The sequence below is a fragment of the Mus musculus genome, chromosome 11 (genome assembly GCF_000001635.26).
Source record: "Mus musculus strain C57BL/6J chromosome 11, GRCm38.p6 C57BL/6J".
NCBI lineage: Eukaryota > Metazoa > Chordata > Mammalia > Rodentia > Muridae > Mus > Mus musculus.
Window position 1 is genome coordinate 4,311,035 of NC_000077.6, and position 19,389 is coordinate 4,330,423.

General features: G+C 45.3%; 1 non-coding gene across 1 annotated transcript; it reads right to left on the minus strand.

Annotated features, from left to right (window-relative positions):
* Positions 1-13,114: 13,114 nt before the first annotated feature.
* Gm24803 lies at positions 13,115-13,221 on the minus strand. The gene has a single exon (XR_003949965.1). It is a non-coding gene; the product is annotated as a U6 spliceosomal RNA (small nuclear RNA).
* Between the last annotated feature and the right edge of the window lie 6,168 nt (positions 13,222-19,389).

Genomic DNA, 19,389 nt, shown 5'->3' on the forward strand with positions numbered 1-19,389 from the left:
GAATGACCATCTCTTAACAGGTTTTAACAGACTCAGTTTTCAGATTCCTAGACTCCATTGTTATCTTTCCCTAGACAGACTTCAAGCTGAATGCTCCAGGTCTCACAAAGACAAATGACTTTTGGACTAAACACAATGTTTTAAGTGTTTGGTGATGGTAGTCCCCTTCCTAGTATTACTATCTTTAAAGCAGTTAGAGTAGGTTAGCGATAAGACAGTTACTCTGCTTAAAGAACACAGAAAGCTTTCTTCCCACCAAGTAACCCTTCCTGACGAGTGACTAAGGTTAGCAGGTGGCCCCATTCCTTGCTATCCCTAAGCGACCTGGACCCTTCTAACTGGGGCTCTGATTTTCCATGGGGTTCACTCGTCCAAGCTAGGTTAATGCCAAGGTCCCAGATGAAATTAGCATGGAAAAAAGGGAAGGCATTTTCTTGTTAGCATTTGACTCAAGATATCTTAGGCCCATGCCATGACCTAAAATGCAGCTTAGCTTTGAGCAGTTGTGTGAGAACTCCATCCTAACACGCCACTAGTGTTATTGCTCATAGGTCTCAGCTACCTTTCATTCAACCTCCCGTCTGAGATAGTAGCAGGGTTGCCCGTAAAAATTTTCCTTTTCTGATGAAGAGACCAAATCAATATCAACGTCAAGACAAAGGCCAGTGTGCTCCCTGTTCTGCTCCTTGTGTGCCACCTTCCACATCTGGCCCTCCACATCTGGCCTCAGCTGGAATGCCACATCCTCAGAGAGACCTACTTGCCAAAATCCTTCTACTTTGGACACTATCACCAGCACTGTCATTTGGGGGGGGCACTTTGATGATATGGGAGGTGATAGTCCTTAGGCTACTTCCTGTTGGTGGGGTGGTTTGGGAAGAGGTGGGGCTGGAACACTGGCCCAAAGTTGGGGCTCAAGTTGGTTGACAGGCGATGGCAGGAAACCTGGGGAAATTCTGTCAGAAGCTATGGTCTGTTGACTGCAGTTATTCCACTAAGGGCACTCATTATTCTGGAAAGGCCAGTGGCCAGAGGGCTGAGGAGGTGGAGAAGCTAGGGCCTCAAGGGACTCTCAAAGGAAAGTCCTTTATAGGAGATGGCCCCTGGGGGCTGTGGCTCATGAGCCAGGGAGCTCGGGTAAACCTTTGATGCTCTCTCTCTCTCGATCATGCTGGCTCACATTGTAGCAACAGTTTTCACTTAGGAAGAGACAAGTGCCTCCTTTTTCAGCTCTCAGCAAATTGAAGGCTCCATGGTTTTCAGGACTATGGAGGTGAGGGAGGTGAGGCCATTTTTGAACAGTTGCAGGGCCAAAGTAGATTCCTGGATGGTGTCTGCAAGCTGAGTGGAGATCTGAGACAGATACAGACGAGGGACAGAGGTAGAGTCAAGGAGGTCAGTGGAGGTCAGTGCTTGGGCTAATGCTGGAAACTTCCAGGTACTCACCGGACTCCCTAAAACCTACATGAAATTGAAGTTGACCAGAAGAGACACAAGTTCCAGACGTACCAGCAGGACCATGCTCTGTAACCTGTACTGACTCCTCACTGCAGAGACAGTAGTGATCAAGTGCCAGCCAACAGCCTGACTAGACACACACCTCTGAGCTATAGCAAAGTGAAACCTGAAAACTACACAACAGGAACAGGTTTAAATTGACCAAAGGAAATTAAATATTTCTGATCCTGTGATACGGTAATTTTAACTGTTCTTAAAGTTTTAGTAGCCAGTACCTATAATTGTTACCACAAGGGCAGCAATCACTCACAGCAGCTCTGCTAATATAAAGGCTTACCACTGGCGTGTTACATTTTGAACTTTGAAAATATAATACCATATTATCATCTTTAATACTAGTTTTTTCATATACCTTAACTTGCTTCCTCAGACCTTCACAACTTGCATAAATCTGTCAGGTTTTTTTTTTTTTTCATCCTGGAAATACCTAATAATTTACTATGAGACACCAGTGTTTGATTTTTGAGAGTAGTCATTGAAAAAGCCCTTTAAAAATCATCATCTCAGCGTGCACCCACACACATACACACACTTAATTTTTAAGCCAGTGACAACCACATGCTAGTTTTGAGCTTGCTGTCTCATTGAGAAAAGCTTTCTCACTAGGAAGTCAGTGCTAGGAAAAAGCAAAGCCTAGCTTTTACATTTGAAACTAATTTAGACTGGCAGGTAACTGAGCCTCAGTTTCAAAGATGTTTCATTTGAGGGTCTTGGGTAATTTAAAGTTTCTTTTAAAGCTCTCAAATTTGTATCTTCAGCAGCAGCAACAGGTGCATCTTTTGAACCCAGTGTTATTGTAAAGCCAGAATGTTTTTGTTTTGTTTTGTTTTTTATTAGGTATTTTCTTCATTTACATTTTCAATGCTATCCCAAAAGTCCCCTATGCCCTCCCCCCAAGTCCCCTACCCACCCACTCCCACTTCTTGGTCCTGGCGTTCCCCTGTACTGAGGCATATAAAGTTTACAAGACCAATGGGCCTCTCTTTCCACTGATGGCCGACACGAGCTCCGGGGGGTACTGGTTAGTTCATATTGTTGTTCCACCTATAGGGTTGCAGATCCCTTTAGCTCCTTGGGTACTTTCTCTAGCTCCTCCATTGGGGGCCCTGCGATCCATCCCATAATCAGCCTCCAAACGCTGACACTTTTGCATACACTAGCAAGATTTTGCTGAAAGGACCCTGATATAGCTGTCTCTTGTGAGGCTATGCTGGGGCCTAGCAAACACAGAAGTGGATGCTCACAGTCAGCTATTGGATGGATCACAAATCCAGAATGTTTTGAAGGTGAACCCACTTCTAGCTATAAGTGGACTAATCAGGCAGGCGGCAGCAGCTTGGGGAGGAACTAGCCAGGACTGCTCGCTGCTTGCTGCTGTAGCAGCTGGTGGTGGGGTCTGCTGCCTTGTCTGCTATAGATAGGGCCTGTCATTGGGAGGCATTAGGTAGGAGTTAAGCATGGAAGAGCCAAGAGGAGACTAGAGGAAGGAGGGTGGGGTGTTGGCTGACATCTTCAGCAGTCCTTTCAGCGAAGGCATTTCCTAGAGCTGTGAACATTAGTAGTGCCTGGTAGTTAAAGGGCAGACTCTGTGGCCTGATCAGAAGAGACCGGCAGAGCCCATTTGGTGGAGCCAGCACAGCTGAAAGCTTCCTTCTGTGAACTGACTACAGTCGGTATGTGACAGAGGAGAGATACAAAGTTCGGAAGCTTAGAAGAGAACGAAGGAGAGAGGCTGTCCTGTGATAGGAGATCTCGAGCCAGTGTGGCGAGAGAACACAGAGAGGGTGACCAAATGTGAACATAGAGGCCTCCTGGGCCGATCTGCTGCTACAGCCTGCTGCCTGTGGGCAAGGCTGCCATCCCTAACTGCTGGATCAGGCTGTTTGGAAAGATAGGCAACAGGGCAAAGGTAGGTTCTCTCAGTTGTTCCAAAACCTCCCAGGGACCTTCCATATTTTTCAGTAGTGCATGGGATAAAGGGCTGGTGAAGCTCTGGAGACAGCCAGAGCAGGGTTCCATTGAGTGCCTCTCAGAGGTGAGAGAAAGCAGGCTTAGTAGGACCTAGACACTCAGACAAGGGGCCTTAGCTTCTGCTTCCCAGAGGGGATGAGCAACAAAAGCAAAGTTGGGAATCCAGGTTCTTTTTTTTGGGGGGGGGGGGAGAGGTTCGAGACAGGGTTTCTCTGTGTAGCCCTGGCTGTCCTGGAACTCACTCTGTAGACCAGGCTGGCCTCGAACTCAGAAATACGCCTGCCTCTGCCTCCTGAGTGCTGGGATTAAAGGCGTGCGCCACCACCGCATTAGTGTCAGCCAGTGGACAAGGAGGTCCTTCAGATGCTGGACAGAGGGGGGGAATTCCAGAGGGAGTTGGATGAAAACAGAAGTATAATTTAGCTGTGATATCCCTGCTTAAACATGAAGTTGGACAACTAGGGACAACAAGGAAGGAGTGAGCAATAGGTGACCCCAGGTGAACAGAGTGGAGGTCCTGTAGCCCTAGGCTGGTGGGACTGGCCATTAACACCAACCACAGAGATCTGAGGAGGATATGTCTTACCAGAGTGAGCTCTTACCAGAGTGAGCAGGAAGTACAGCCCCAGGATCTATTAGAACAAATAGACTTTACCCTAGGCTCCCCTGTGGTTGTTGGGGGCTGAAGTCCTGGTCTTCAACCGCTAGGCCAGGACATTTGGTTGCCAGACCCAGAGGATCAGAAACGACCCTTTTCTAAAGAAGATCCTTCTCCGTGGAAGAGGAACCTGGGGAGTGGCCACGTTAGCAAGATGGAGAGAGACAGTCAGCCTTCCTGTGTTTAACCTGTCCACAGTTTGGGCATGGCCCTGGTGCTGGGTGAGGGGAAGTGTGCTCTCTGTCCAGTGACCAGTGGTACTGAGCTTGAAGAAAGCTCTAGGTGGGGTGTGGTGGTGCCCCACCGCTTCCCGAGGGGGCCGCAGAGACACTGCTGGAGCCGGGTATTTCTGTCCATCACAGGAAGCCTTTTTCATCCTTTCCTGCTTCCAGCTCATTAAACACCTTAAATATCATATTCTACAGGTCTCTCTGAGCACTTTGAGGACTGTCATCTAGTCTCTTAGGCTCTCTCTCTCTCTCTGTGTGTGTGTGTGTCTTTTCTATGTCTCTCTCTCTCTCTCTCTCTCTCTCTCTCTTGAGACAGGGTCACTCCACTGTCCTGGAACTTATTATGTATACAAGGTTAGCCTCAAACTCACAGAGATATATATACCTACCTCTGTCTCTTAAGTGCTGGGAATAAAGGTAGTTCCACCATGACTGGCAAATTCTCTCTCAATACTCCTGATTTTGAGTATTATTTGATATTAAACAAACGTTAAGTTACTTTCAATTTACTTTTAGTTACTTGCCGTAGGCTTAACCTTGACATTATCTACAGAAGAGTGTTGTGGGTTTGGTAACATGCCACTTATGTTAATTGGGCCCCCCAAATTGCATGGGAGATGCTGAGGCTCCCCGTCCCCAGTTGGTCTTGATTGGTAAATAAAGTTGCTAGCAGCCAATGGCTGGGCAGGAGACAGAGGTGGGACTTTTGGGGTTCCACTTAAGTACACAAGGGACTGAGGAGGAGGGGAAGGGATAGAACTGCCAGGAAAGGAGCAAGGTCCAGGCCTGAGAGTTGCAGAAGAGAGAGTATACCAATCACGTAAGAGGGGAGGGGGAGAAACCCTGGGCGGGGGGAGGCTGACAGGGTCGAGGGCAACAAAGATGGTATATAGATTATAGTAAGTAATAACTCAGGAATATCGGAGGGGGAGGTGTTAGCCATGTGGAGGTTTGGGAGTTTTCCAGCCATTGAGCTGTTTAGGGCACATTAAAATATAAGGCTCTGTGTGTGTGTGTGTCTGTGTGTGTGTCTGTGTGTCTGTGTGTCTGTTTGTCTGTCTGTCTGTCATTCAGGAACCCAGAACATTGAGGAGCGCATGTCTACACCACCGGGTTGATTTGAGCAGGGTTAATTGGTGACTGCAATAGAAGACGACATGATAGGAGATATAAACTGGTCTCGTCCTCGAAAGCTTGTCCCTGTAAATGAATTATGATTATACTTAGCACACCTAAAAGCATTATTGTTAGCACATTAAAATTTTTGACCATTTGTAAGGTGACTGACCATAACTTGCATGTTTTAATTATCATCAACAGTTTACAACAAACTAGCAAGGTCAGAATTTTATAATTTTATTCCTGTTACATTTGAGCCTTAAAATTTGTAATTTTGAATTGAAAATCCTTTAGCATCAAAGCAATCTTTAAAACACAAGTACAGACCATGGAGGGACTGGGACACATTTTCCTGAGTCTTCCACAGCACAGTCTTACAAAATATCACAGTTTCTAATATGACTCAAATAGCTATAGCTTAACAAGGCCAGTAACAGCATAAGGGGTTAGTCAGACATCTTTAAGTCAGTTTCTGTTAGCCTGAACCCATTATAACCTAAGGAATTTATAAACTTTGATCATCAAACATTTGTTGTTTGTTAAGTCCTATTTTCCATAATCCCCATTCCTGATTTTGTTCTTTCCTGTTATCTTTGCTCTTAGGACAAAAATTATCATACAGAATCCATCCGTGTCCAAAATTTAGAGGCCTGCTGTTTCCTTAATCTAAGGAAAACAAACCCAAACTCTGCTACATTTTAAAACAAGAGTTGAATCTAATTTACATATATGACACACTGTAGGCAAATTAAGATTACCTATGCATCGATATGTAGCTATCAATCATTTTTTTGTTACAAGCTTTAATCTAACTTTTTACTCTGCTTGGAGTTTTACAGAATTTTAAAAACCACACCCCAGTGATCTTACAAATCCTCAGATAAAAAGAGTTTACATTTTAGCAAAAGCTTCAATGAGAGTAAACAGAATCAAGGAAAGACGGGTGGGTGGTCAGAGAGCCAGATTCCTGATTACATTAGTCACTAGGAAGCTCTACTGCAAACAACTCACTCTTAGTTCTTCTCAAGCACACAGTGTCCTTTCTCTGCGCTGCTCTGTTTCGTCTGTCCATCTGTCCCCTCTTCCCTCATGTTCACCCTCCCAGATCTTCCCCCTCGACAGAGACAGGTGGACAGCTTGACCCCCAGGACAGAGGCTTTAAAGAACTTTTAAAGACACTTGGGTCTGTAGTAAGCAGGCCAGATTTCATCTCCAGAGCGTGTGACAATATCCAATACTTAAGAGACATTTGATCATCTATAAGCCCGAGCTGGTGATCAAAGGAGGGATGATGGCAGGCACAGAGCAAAGAATGCTTAGAAATAAGAGATTTTTCAAGAACGAAGAGTACAGAAAAAAGAGATAAAGGAATTCAAAGTGCAGTATGGTGACAGAAGTCAAGATCTGTGAGAATTTGAATATGAGTCTGTCAGTTTCTGGCCACTGAGACTGATCTAGTTTGCACTGAGTTCAAGCTTCTTGGAGTAAGACAGTGTGGCATAACAGAATCTCTGAGGAGGAAAATCCAAGGAGGGAAAGAGATTAGAGAAGGCAGGGGAGAGGAGTCCTCAAGTCTAATGAGAGCCTGTGCTAGTTCAGGCTCCAGTAGGCATGAGAAAGACAGAGGAAGCTCTAAGAGTTGGCAAGAGACAGAGCAGGCAGGAAAGAGATGTCCTTAGATGGGTGGCAGAACAAGGAGGAGTTCCGGGGCACTTAGAGAAGGAGTCATAAATAAGAGCCCTGCCAGAGGGAGAGTTCCATCAACAGCACAGAGGAAGTACAACGCTGTAAGGAATAAGTGTCGAGGGGCAGAGTCTCAGTTTGAGGACACCTGCAAGCTGTCTAGAAAAGCTGCCTAACACACCAACAGGACCTTGGTAGCAAATTCCAGAGAGAGAGAGAGAGAGAGAGAGAGAGAGAGAGAGAGAGAGAGAGAGAGAGAGAGAGAGAGAGGTTCCGCAAGCCAACAAAAAGCAGAGACAGAGCAGGCAGCTCTCAGAGGACTCTTGCCTGAGGAGCCAGGAAGAGACAAGATGGGGAGAAGAGTAGGTGGCCACTCTACCAGTGGGAGGGGAATGGCTAAGGAGATGGACTGTAAGATTTGGAGTTGAACATGGTGAGAGGTAGAAGCCAGAGTAGAGGTGAGTAATCCACATACAGGAAGGCCAAATCAGCACTTTGCTTTAGTTAGGAGGAAAAGGACTGTTCAAAAAGGGGGGACCCAGGTTTGGGTTCCAAATTAAGAAAGGGCATAGTGAAACAATTAACTAGACCACTGCATGGGCAGAAAAATGTATTGGGGATCAGATTACCAAGCTGTCTTGGGCAGTTCAGGGGCTGTTTACTGAGACGAGCTGTGCTGAATGACCGGGAACAGGTACTCTTGCCTGAGGTAGCTGACGTTTGAGGGGCAGATTTAGGGAGGTTTCTGGCAAAAAGAGACCCATCTCTAGGCTTTTGTTTGCCCAATAAGTTCTTTGCCCAGCCAATGTCCTTCTCTTTAGGGCATTGTCATCAACACTGCCATTTTGGGGGGCCGTTTTAGACCTAACAATATGTAGTCACAGGAGCAACCCCATATTTTATGACTAGCTTAAAGTACACACATACCCAGTACACCCACACACTTACTTTCTGGATGGCTGGAAAAAAATATGCACCCTTATGCACGCTCTCACCTCACCCCCCTCGTGAACCTTTTGGTCAGTTACAGGAAGGCGATAGTTCAAACTGAAAGGAAGGCAGGTCTTCTTTTGATATGTCAACAAACAATTCATTTATCCCTTCTCATTTTGTACGGTCTGAAAGTCTGATGCATGTGTGTATGCTGTGTGTGTTTCCTTATGTCACTGGCAAACAGCAGTGGATATGGAAAGAAGAAGTGGGCCAAAGCAGAGTTCCGTTATTGTGCTGGGCCCGTGTCTGTCCCGCCATCAATCCATCATAGGTTCTTCAGGGATGGATATTTACTTGTACCAGGAACATGGCCGCCTGAGTCAGATGCCCTGCTGAAATAGGAGGCACATCAGAACCCGAACTGATCCACTTCACCTCTGCACAGAATTACAGAAACTATGCAGAAAGACCAGGACCAGAGGGCTTTAGCATGCATGGTACTTACTGCCGAGCTTACCCGCCTGAAGCTTCGCCTCAAGAAGAGAACCGACTCCTGCAAGCTGCCCTCTGACTGCCACATGTGCACCCACCCCCACACACACTTAGAAAAGACCAAGTTATAGTCCAACTCCAGCATCCGCCTGACTCATCTTGTGAAACAGAAATAACCGCAAAAGCTAAGAAATGATAACTCAGAATGTTTGACTCTTTAGTATTTATTTTATGTATATGAATATTTTGCCTGCATGTGTGTATGTGTGCTATGTGTGTGCCTGGTGCCCCAGAAAGTCACAAGAGGGTGTTGGATTCCCTGGAACTGGAATTACTGATGGTTTGAGCCATTGTGGGGGGTGCTAAAAACGGGAAGCTAGATCCTCAGCAAGAGCAGCAAGTGTCCTTAACCATGGAGCCATCTTACCACCTCTCCTGACCCAGGTTTCCTCTGTGTAGCCCTGGCTATCCTGGAACTAGCTCTTTAGACCAGGCTGCCTGCCTCTGCTTTCTGAGAGCTGGGATTAAAGGCGTGTACCACCACAGCTGGCTTTGCCTCTTTTTTTTTGATTTTTGGTTTTTGTTTTAGAATTAATTTTTTTATTAGGTATTTTCCTCATTTACATTTCCAATGCTATCCAAAAAGTCCCCAATACCCCCCCCCCCCACTCCCCTACCCACCCACTTCCACTTTTTGGCCCTGGCGTTCCCCTGTACTGGGGCATATAAAGTTTGCAAGTCCAGTGGGCCTCTCTTTCCAGTGATGGCCGACTAGGCCATCTTTTGATACATATGCAGCTAGAGTTAAGAGCTCTGGGGTACTGGTTAGTTCATAATGTTGTTCCACCTATAGGGTTACAGATCCCTTTAGCTCCTTGGGTACTTTCTCTAGCTCCTCCATTGGGGGCCCTGTGATCCATCCAATAGCTGACTGTGAGCATCCACTTTTGTGTTTGCTAGGCCCCGGCATTGTCTCACAAGAGACAGCTATATCTGGGTCCTTTCAGCAAAATCTTGCTAGTGTATGCAATGGTATCAGCGTTTAGAAGCTGATTATGGGATGGATCCCTGGATATGGCAGTCTTTAGATGGTCCATCCTTTCGTCACAGCTCCAAACTTTATCTCTGTAACTCTTTCCATGGGTGTTTTGTTCCCAATTCTAAGAAGGGGCATAGTGTCCACACTTTGGTCTTCGTTCTTCTTGAGTTTCATGCATTTAACAAATTGTATCTTATATCTGGCTTTGCCTCTTAATGATTATGGTTCTCTTTGCAAATCTTTACAAACCTTAGACAAACCAAAGCCCCTTGATTACTTTTACTGCTCTTACTGTTCATGTGTGTAGGCAAAGGTCAGAGACAGCCTTGTGGAGCTGGCTCTCTCCTCCCATCCCTTCCACCTTTGCACGCATTCCAGAGACTGAACTCAAGTCGTCATGCAGGGCATGCGCCTTCCTGGCTTCGCCATCTTGCCAGCCCAGTGCCTGCAAATCTTTCATCTTTATCTCAACTCTGTCATTCTGGAAATCCCACCACACCAGTCTATTTCTCTCTCCCCCTCTCCCTCCCTCTCCCTCCCCCTTCCCTTTCTCCCTCTTCCCCCTTCCCCTCCCCCTCCCTCTCCCTCTGTCCTTCTCCCTCTCCCCATCCTTCTCTCCCCCCCCCCCACTCTGTTCTCACCCTCCTTTCTTTCTATCCATGATGGAATTCCTTCAGGGCTTGCTGCTGCTGCTGCCTACTACGGGCTGGCTAAATGCACAGCTCACTGAGCCCCGCTGAGGCTTTGCTTCCCCCAACAATGCACATTGAGCTGACCGCTAAGGTTCGCTTAAGAACCAAGCCACACTGAGAATCTGGCCACACTCAGGTACTATCATCTTGTAATGTGTTTTTGAAAATTGGAAAACAAAACGTTGTTATGTGAAAAAGTAAAAATGAAAACCTAAGCAAACCTCAGAACTATTAATTTTTAGTCTAAGGGAAACTACGATGTTTGATATCACATTCTAGGAACTAGGGAGGTAAGGACAGATAATTTAATCTAAACTACATTACTACATTAAATTTTACACACTGACTGTTCTAGCAGCAAAAGGGGTAAACCAAAATCCAGAGCTATGAGAAAAAAATGTTTTCAGAAATATCTAGCCATTTTTCAAAAACTATCCAGTTGTCTCTTGAAATAATGGCTGCTTTTGAGTTACAGGTAGACGCTGATAAAAACAGTTCTGAGGGAAGATCTTCTTTTTCTTGTGCTCATGGATTCTGAGGGTTTCATCCATGGCTGCTTGGCTCACCTCCTTGGCAAGAACATTACAGGAAACACATGGAAGAGGAAGCAATTTACCTGGTGACAGACAGGAGCCAGAGAAAGGAACTTGCAGGGAGGAGACAGGCAAAGTGCAGCAGAGGGTGGCTCTCCACCCACCCGGCTCCTCCCCCTAGACCTCATCTCCATTCCAGCCCGACCCAGAACACTCCATCCATGTGATGGTCTATTCACACACACACACACACACACACACACACACACACACACACACACACACACCCGTGCCCCATATGTGGACAGCCCTTCGCAGGTGCGCCCAGAGGTATGTATCTGTCAGAGGTATCTATGTATCTGTCAATCCAGCAGACAGTCGAAGTTAACCAACAAATTTGGTGTCCACAGGAGATTGATGAAGCCACAACTCCCCCTCAGATATTAAAGCTGACATGTTTAAGTCTCTTGTATAAATCAGCACAATATTTATATACACCCTTCTGCATAACCTCATGCAATGTAAAGAGCTGAGCAGTAGTTTAGGGAATAATGACAAGAAGACAGCTCAAAAGCAGTGATGTGTGCCCGTGTGTGTGTGTGTGTGTGTGTGTGTGTGTGTGTGTGTGCGCGCCCGTGTGCCTCTGTGTGTGTGTGTCCGTGTCCATGTGTGTGTGTGTGCCCATGTGTGTGTGTGTGCCTGTGTGCCTCTGTGTGTGTGTGTGCCCATGTGTGTGTGTGCCCGTGTGTGTGTGTATGTGTGTGTGTGTGTGTGGTGGTGGTGATCCCTCCAGGCAGGGCTTCCCCAGCTATCTCTGTCAATTTAAAACACTTTAATTTATATATAAACTATCAGTGTAGAGGCCACTAAGTAACTGGCAGAGACAGAGGCCATGCTACATTACATTTGGGGGCCAGGGAGGAAAAGGTAGCTATTAGATTGAGTCCAACTCCTCTCAAAAGCAAATAAAAATTGTATGGGGTGGGTGGGAAAGGCTCATTACCTGAGTCTCCCAGACTTGAAGAGGAAGCCCCCTCTTCTTCCAGGTGCCTCACTCAGAAAATTTCAGACAGAAACCTTTCCTCTGGGAAAATGCTGATGAGTGTATTTGTGGAAACTTTGCACTATAAAAGCCCTCTTCGCTGCTCACTCTCTGAGCTTTAATAAATCCTGGATTAGCATGAAAACCACCCAGGCACTAACTCTCCACATTTCCCGACGCACTGTCTGGAGTTGGCTTCTTCTTATTGAGTAACTTCCCTGAGTTGGAAAACTGCCCATTGCCTGGAACTCAGGAAAACCCCCCAAATCCGAGCAGGGCAGTAGCATCCCCACACTTCTGCTGCAGGCCGGCCGGCCTTTCTCCCTGGTTTCTTTTTCCTTGCCTTTGCTCTCATTCATAGCCATTCAGGAGGTTTGTGGGTTTTTTTTTTTTTTTTTTGCTGGGTACTGAGCCTGGGACCTTGTGCACACTAGAGAGGCACCCTACCAAGTGACATCTCCTCACCTGTGCTGCTGCTTGTCCTCTTCTTTATAATAAAAGTGAAATTTGAGTTTACTCTCCAGCCCTCTGAATTTACAATGCATGGAGTCTCAGCTGCCCCACCTCTGCTCTCAGGCTTCTCCCACAGATAGGAGGCAGCCTCTTTTCCGTGGCCTCTCAGCACTCCCCGGTCTTCAGAGGAGTCCCTCAGTTTCGAGGACACTGCAGTGCTGCAGCCGTTCTCTTTGGACAGCCAAAGGACTGTTCCCAGTCTTAACAGCTTTGCTGGCTGGCACTCCATGTGCGCTCACAGCCATTTCCGCTGTTTCCAAGGATGTCCCTCTAGCCTCCACCTGCCGTCCTCCACTTCCACCTGTTCTTCGTGCCTCTGGCTGAGCCTCTCAAGAGCCAAGATCCTCGGCCTTGCTATAGCAGCCTGTTGGCAGGTACTCCGTGCCTATGGAAGCCGAGGTAGGAGAACAGAAGAGTTTGAGGCCAGCCTGGAGTACACAGGGCCTTCCTGCCTACAAAATGGTAAATGAAATATGCTTCAAGTGCATTTTGGTTTTTTTTTTTTTTAAAAGATTTATTTATTTATTATATGTAAGTACACTATGTAGTTGTCTTCAGACACTCCAGAAGAGGGAGTCAGATCTCGTGATCGGATGGTTGTGAGCCACCATGTGGTTGCTGGGATTTGAACTCCTGACCTTCGGAAGAGCAGTCGGGTGCTCTTACCCACTGAGCCATCTCACCAGCCCAAAAAAATATGGAACGCTTCACGAATTTGCGTGTCATCCTTGCGCAGGGGCCATGCTAATCTTCTCTGTATCGTTCCAATTTTAGTATATGTGCTGCCGAAGCGAGCACGCATTTTGGTTTTTTTAGTTTTTCTTAGTTGTTCTTTTCTTAATTGTAATTATACATATATAAGTTATATGTATGTATACTATATATACAACTCCCCCTCAGGCACTAAAATTGACATGCTTAAGTCTCTTTTATAAAATAGAACAATATTTAGTATTATTATTTTTATTAATCATTCCATTTGTTTACATCTCAAATGATATCCCACTCTCCCGTTACCCCCTCCACCCTGGCCCCCCATCCGACATCTGCCCTCTCAAAACAGCACAATATTTATGTACATTTTCTGTATAATTTAAATCATCTCTCCATTATCAAACCTCAGGGACTTTAAAGAGCTGAACAGTAGTTTAAAGAACAATGCAGTGTTACACATGCACTTCCCCACAAGTACACACACACACACACACACACACACACACACACACACACACAATAGCTTACCATTTTAGTCAGGTCCAGTGGTGGTAGCACAACACTGTACAGCCATCACAACCATGCATTTCCAGGTGCTCCTTGCTGTAAAACTGACACTTCTGTTCACTAAGCAATAACTCCCACTCCCCTCTCCCTTGCTCCTGGCAATCACATTTCTACTCTCTTTGAACTTGCTCCTTCTTGGTGATTCTTAGAAGCAGAATAATGCAATTGCTATCGTTTTGTGGCTGGTGTATCTAAGCATAATGCATGTGAGCTTCATCAGTGCTGTGGTATGTATTAGACTTTTATTCCATGTTAAAGGTGAGAGGTATTGCAGTGTGTGGATATTGGTATTCCATCCTGTTTGCCCGGCCAATGCACACAGACTTGTATTTTTTGGGTCGTGACGTTTGTACTTTGATAGTGAGGGACGGCAGGTTGTCAGCAGGATGAGCCTTTTATGCAGAGAAAGAATGGCTTCGGGGGTGGGGGGAGTAGAAAAAGGGAGTAATGAACTTCACTGTGAGGGCTTTGGCCTTGTTCTTAAGCAAACGAAGCAAACCAGCCCTGCCCATTCCTTCCTCCTCACCCCCACCAAGATACCACAGGACTCCTAACTTTTAGAGGGAGGTACATGTTATGTTTAGGAGAGCATTGATTGTGTGAATGTCTATGTACCACATATGTACAATGCCTTCAGAGCCAGATGAGGGTCCCTGGAACTGTCATTACAATGCTTGTGAGCTGCTGCTGCTGCTGGAAATCAAACTCTTTCCTCAGGAAAAACAGCGAGTGACCATAACTGCTAAGCTAGCTCCCCAGGGCTCACTTAAAACAAATTGTTTGTTTTATCGTATGGGTATTTTGTCTGCATCTATGCCTGTACATCACATACATGCCTGGTGTTCTTGGAGGCCAAAATTGTCTGATACCCTAGGTCTGTAGTTACAGATTTTTGTGAGCCACTGGGAGTTGACCCTGGATCCTCTGGAAGAACAATCAGTTCTCTTAATTGCAGAGTCACATCTCCAGCCCCTCTACAGGATTTAAAACTAATGGGACTAAAAAGGAATAATTATCAAATTTCAAGTTTCATTTGAAATTCAATAGAGCTAAATTGATTTGTAAATCACAAAGTTTTTAAACTTATTTTTTAATTTTAAAAATTATTGCTCTTTGTAAACGTAGTTTGATAATTCTCTTGCTTTGATTTAATATAAATTGTTATCTAATTTTAGCTGTGGCAAAAGGTTTCCAAAGAACTTGAGTGTTCTACCTGCCAAGCAGCTCATAGCACATTTCTTTCTTTCTTTCTCTCTCTTTCTTTCTTTCTTTCTTTCTTTCTTTCTTTCTTTCTTTCTTTCTTTCTTTCTTTCTTTCTTTCTTTCCTTCCTTCCTTCCTTCCTTCCTTCCTTCCTTCCTTCCTTTCTTTCTTTCTTTCTTTCTTTCTTTCTTTCTTTCTTTCTTCCTTCCTTCCTTTCTTTCTTTCTTTTTTTCTTTCTTTCTTTCTTTCTCTTTCTCTCTTTCTTTCTTTCTAGTTTAATTTTTTTTCTTTTTTTAAAAATTAGATATTTTCTTTATTTACATTTCAAATGTTATTTCAAATGTTATCCCCTTTCCTAGTTTCTCCTCTGAAAATCCCCTATCCTCCCCCTCACCAACCCACCCACTCCCCTGCTTCCTGGCCCTGGCAGTCCCCTATACTGGGGCATAGAACCTTCACAGAACAGGCTGGCGAGATGGCTCAGTGGTTAAGAGTACCAACTGCTCTTCCAAAGGTCCCGAGTTCAAATCCCAGCAACCACATGGTGGCTCACAAACATCCGTAACGAAATCTGATGCCCTCTTCTGGAGTATCTGAGGATAGCTACAGTGTACTTACATATAATAAATAAATAAATCTTAAAAAAAAAAAAAAGAACCTTCACAGAACAAAGGGTCTCTCCTCCCATTGATGACCGACTAGGCCATCCTCTGCTACATATGCAGCTAGAGCCATGAGTACCACCATGTGTTTTTTGTTTTTTTGTTGTTGTTTTTTTTTTTTTTTTTGGTTGATGATTTAGTCCTAGGGAGCTCTGGGGGTACTGGTTAGTTCATATTGCTGTTCCACTTATGGGGCTGCAAACCTCTTCAGCTCCTTAGGTACTTTCTCTAGCTCCTTCTTTGTGGACCCTGTGCTCCAGGACAAAATACCCATGGAAGGAGTTACAGAGACAAAGTGTAAAGCAGAGACTGAAGGAACGGCCATCCAGAGACTGCACCACCTGGGGATTCAACCCTTAAACAACCCAAAAATCCAGACACTATTGTGGATGCCATATCATATATATATACATATACATATATTTTTATTTTATTATTATTATTTTTTTTAATTTTATGAGACAGGATTTCTCTGTATAGCCTTGGCTGTCCTAGAACTCACTCTGTAGACCAGGCTGGCCTTGAACTCAGAAATCTGCCTGTCTCTGCCTCCCAAGTGCCGGGGTTAAAGGCGTGTGCCACCACTACCTGGCATTTCTTAATATTCTTGATATTTGGGAATTTCACATCATGAACCATGATCATACTGACTTTCGAGTCTTCCCAGGTCTGCCCCACACTCTTGTGACCCACACCAAAGAAGGAGAATGAAGAAGAAGAAGGAGGAGGAGGAAGAGGAGGAGGAGGAGGAGGAGGAGGAGGAGAGGAGAAGAGGAGGAGGAAGAAGAGGAGGAGGAGGAGAAGAAGAAAAGAAGAAGAAGAAGAAGAAGAAGAAGAAGAAGAAGAAGAAGAAGAAGAAGAAGAAGAAGAAGAAGAAGAAGAAGAAGAAGAGGAGGAAGAAGAAAGTCGTCATCCAATTTGTATTGTCCACATACTTACTGGAGCATGGTCAAACTCCATGCACATTTTTGGTCATATGTCAAAGCTATGTCTAATTTAAAAATGTTTATTTGATTGAAAAATTGATTTTTTAGATTGTGGATAGTGAAAGTTAGCATCAGACTCTTAGTTGTGTGTTGTGTACATGTGCCACAGTTCATGGGTTGAGGTTAGAGGACAAGGTGCAGTAGTTGGTTCTCTCCTGCCACCATGTGGGTGCTGGGGACTGAACGCAGGTCCTCAGGTTTGGTAGTAAGTGCTTTTGCTTGCTGTGACATCTCACCAGCCGTCTTCCCAGTCTGTCTTTCTTTGCTCTCAAACACATCCCTTAACTTTTCCAAGTGGAGTCTCTGAGAACGTACTCCCCTCACAGTCCCTATCTCATCTCCACTTTTTTTTTTTTAAAGATTTATTTATTTATTATATGTAAGTACACTGTAGCTGTCTTCAGACACTCCAGAAGAGGGAGTCAGATCTTGTTAGGGATGGTTGTGAGCCACCATGTGGTTGCTGGGATTTGAACTAAGGACCTTTGGAAGAGCAGTCGGGTGCTCTTACCTGCTGAGCCATCTCACCAGCCCTCATCTCCACTTAATAACGAGGCTGGGTCACTGTCAAGTTCAATCCCTATTCCTGCTCCTGTCATTGTGGACGTCTCCTGTCTGACACTGTTGGACACAACTATCATTTCCTCTAAGGTCTGTGCCTGTGTAGCCTTCTTCAAAAGACTTGGTATATGTTCTAGTTAGCATTGTCAACTTACTGTGGTGGTTTGAATAAAAATGCCCCCTCCACCCTTTCCCAGGCCCATCGAAAGTGGCACTATTAGGAAGTGTGGCCTTATTGGAGGAAGTGTGTGACTGTGGGGTCAGACTTTGAGGTCTCAGTTGCTCAAGTTACACCCAGTGTGGCCCACTTGCTCTTCTTCCTGCTGGCTGCTGATCCCGATGTAGAACTCTTAGCTCCTCCAGCACCATGTCTGCCTGCATGCCACCATGCTTCCTACCATGATGATTAATGGACTAAACCTCTGAACTGTAAGCCAGCCTCAAATAAATGTTTACCTTTATAAGGAAAATATGCCCTGGTCACCCACGGCGTGTCTTTGCAGCAATAGAAACCCTAACTGAGATACTGACAGAGTCTAGAACCACCTAAAACAAGAAAACCTTTCAAGTGATTGGCCTCATCAGGTTAATCTGTGGCTGTCTTGATTGTCATAGCTGAGCCTAGTCTACTGTGGGTGGTGCTGGTTCCTAGGCAGGAGGTCCTGGCCTGTGTAAGGAAGTCAGCAAGCTAGAAAGCAAGCCAGCAAGTAGAGTTCTATGGTTTATTCTTCAAGTTCCTGTCCTGGCGTCTCTCAGGGCTAGACTAGGACCTGGAAGTGTAAGCCAAATAAGTCCTTTATTCCCCAGGCTGCTTTATCACAGCAACAAGAGAAAACTAGAACAGTGTACTGGTCAGAATTCTTACAGAGGACCTTGCTCAAGCTCGACTACCTGAGTTTGAAACTCAGGACGTACATGGTGGAAGGAAACAAGTTATCTTCTGATCTCCCACACATGCTATGGCATGTATGAGTGCCACCCCATAAATCAATAACAATGTAATGACAATGAAAAGTGAAAAAGAATGAATTGTCTGTAGGAGAGAAACAGAAACAAATCCTCCTGAAACCTCAGGTTTCTAAAGCACTAGTCCAGGCTCAAACATAACTCCACACTTGGGCTCCAGGAGACACCCTCTCTCCATGCTTACATCGGTGCTGTGCCTCTGTTTCCCCTCTAAAGCTAATCCATGGTGCTTGCTGTTGCTTTTAATTTTAGACATACAATTAATATACTCTGAAATGTGAGTCCAATCCTGGTCACAGGAGTATTTTAAGAGTCAACTGGGATGCCTATACATCTGCCACAGAACTAGCGCTCATCACGTTACAACATTAACGTTGTTCCCTTCCCCTTTCTGTATTAGAAAACACTGTATTTCTTGTTCAAGCTTACTATTCCAATCATTCTTTTATAGAGAGCAAAGCAATGATGGTTGAGTTTTGAAATGCAGAGAGCATGGCGATTTTGAAATGCAAATATTTTCAAGAGTAACATGCTTTAAAAATAATTGAGCACTGTCTATGTTCTAGGAAAGGTGCCAGGGATCCATTCACTCCTTCTTCCTCGCTTGCCCTGAGGCGGGAGGTAGGGCAAGGACGCCTTCTTCTCTGACTCTTCCCAGGGAGCTTACAGTTCAGGGCAGGAGGAGGGGCCAGGCAGCCAGAACCCTGTTCTGGGTATAAGACAGAGAGTGAGAGAGGGGCACAAAGGAGGGCATTCCCGACCCATGTCAGAAAGACTGCCAGAGGGAAACAAGGACCAAGAGAAATCTATGAAGATGAGAAGTTGAAAGGCCACCAGCAGAGAACATGCGGCAGGAAAGGAGCAGTCTTCTCAAAGCTTGGGAGATAGAAAGGGCCACAGCATTGGCCAAGAGATGGGCACAGAGTATACAGCCTGCTGGTCAGCACCATGACCCTGGGAACTGCTGAAGGTTTTAGGCAGAGAACAGACCTATGCACATTTATACTCTAGAAAGGCCCTATCCAGCCCCTCGCCTGGCCTGGCAAGATGTGGTGATGCCCAAGTGTGGAGGCTGGTTCATGTACTATGGCAAGAATCTGAGTGGAAGGTTATAGCATCCTGAAATTTGCTTTAAGAAAGGAAGAAAGCCATCCGGAGAGATGGCTCAGGGGTTAAGAGTACTAACTGGTGTGAGGTGGAATCTCAGGGTTGTTTTGATTTGCATTTCCCTGGTGATTAAGGATGTTGAACATTTTTTCAGGTGCTTCTCAGCCATTCGGTATTCCTCACTTGAGAATTCTTTGTTTAG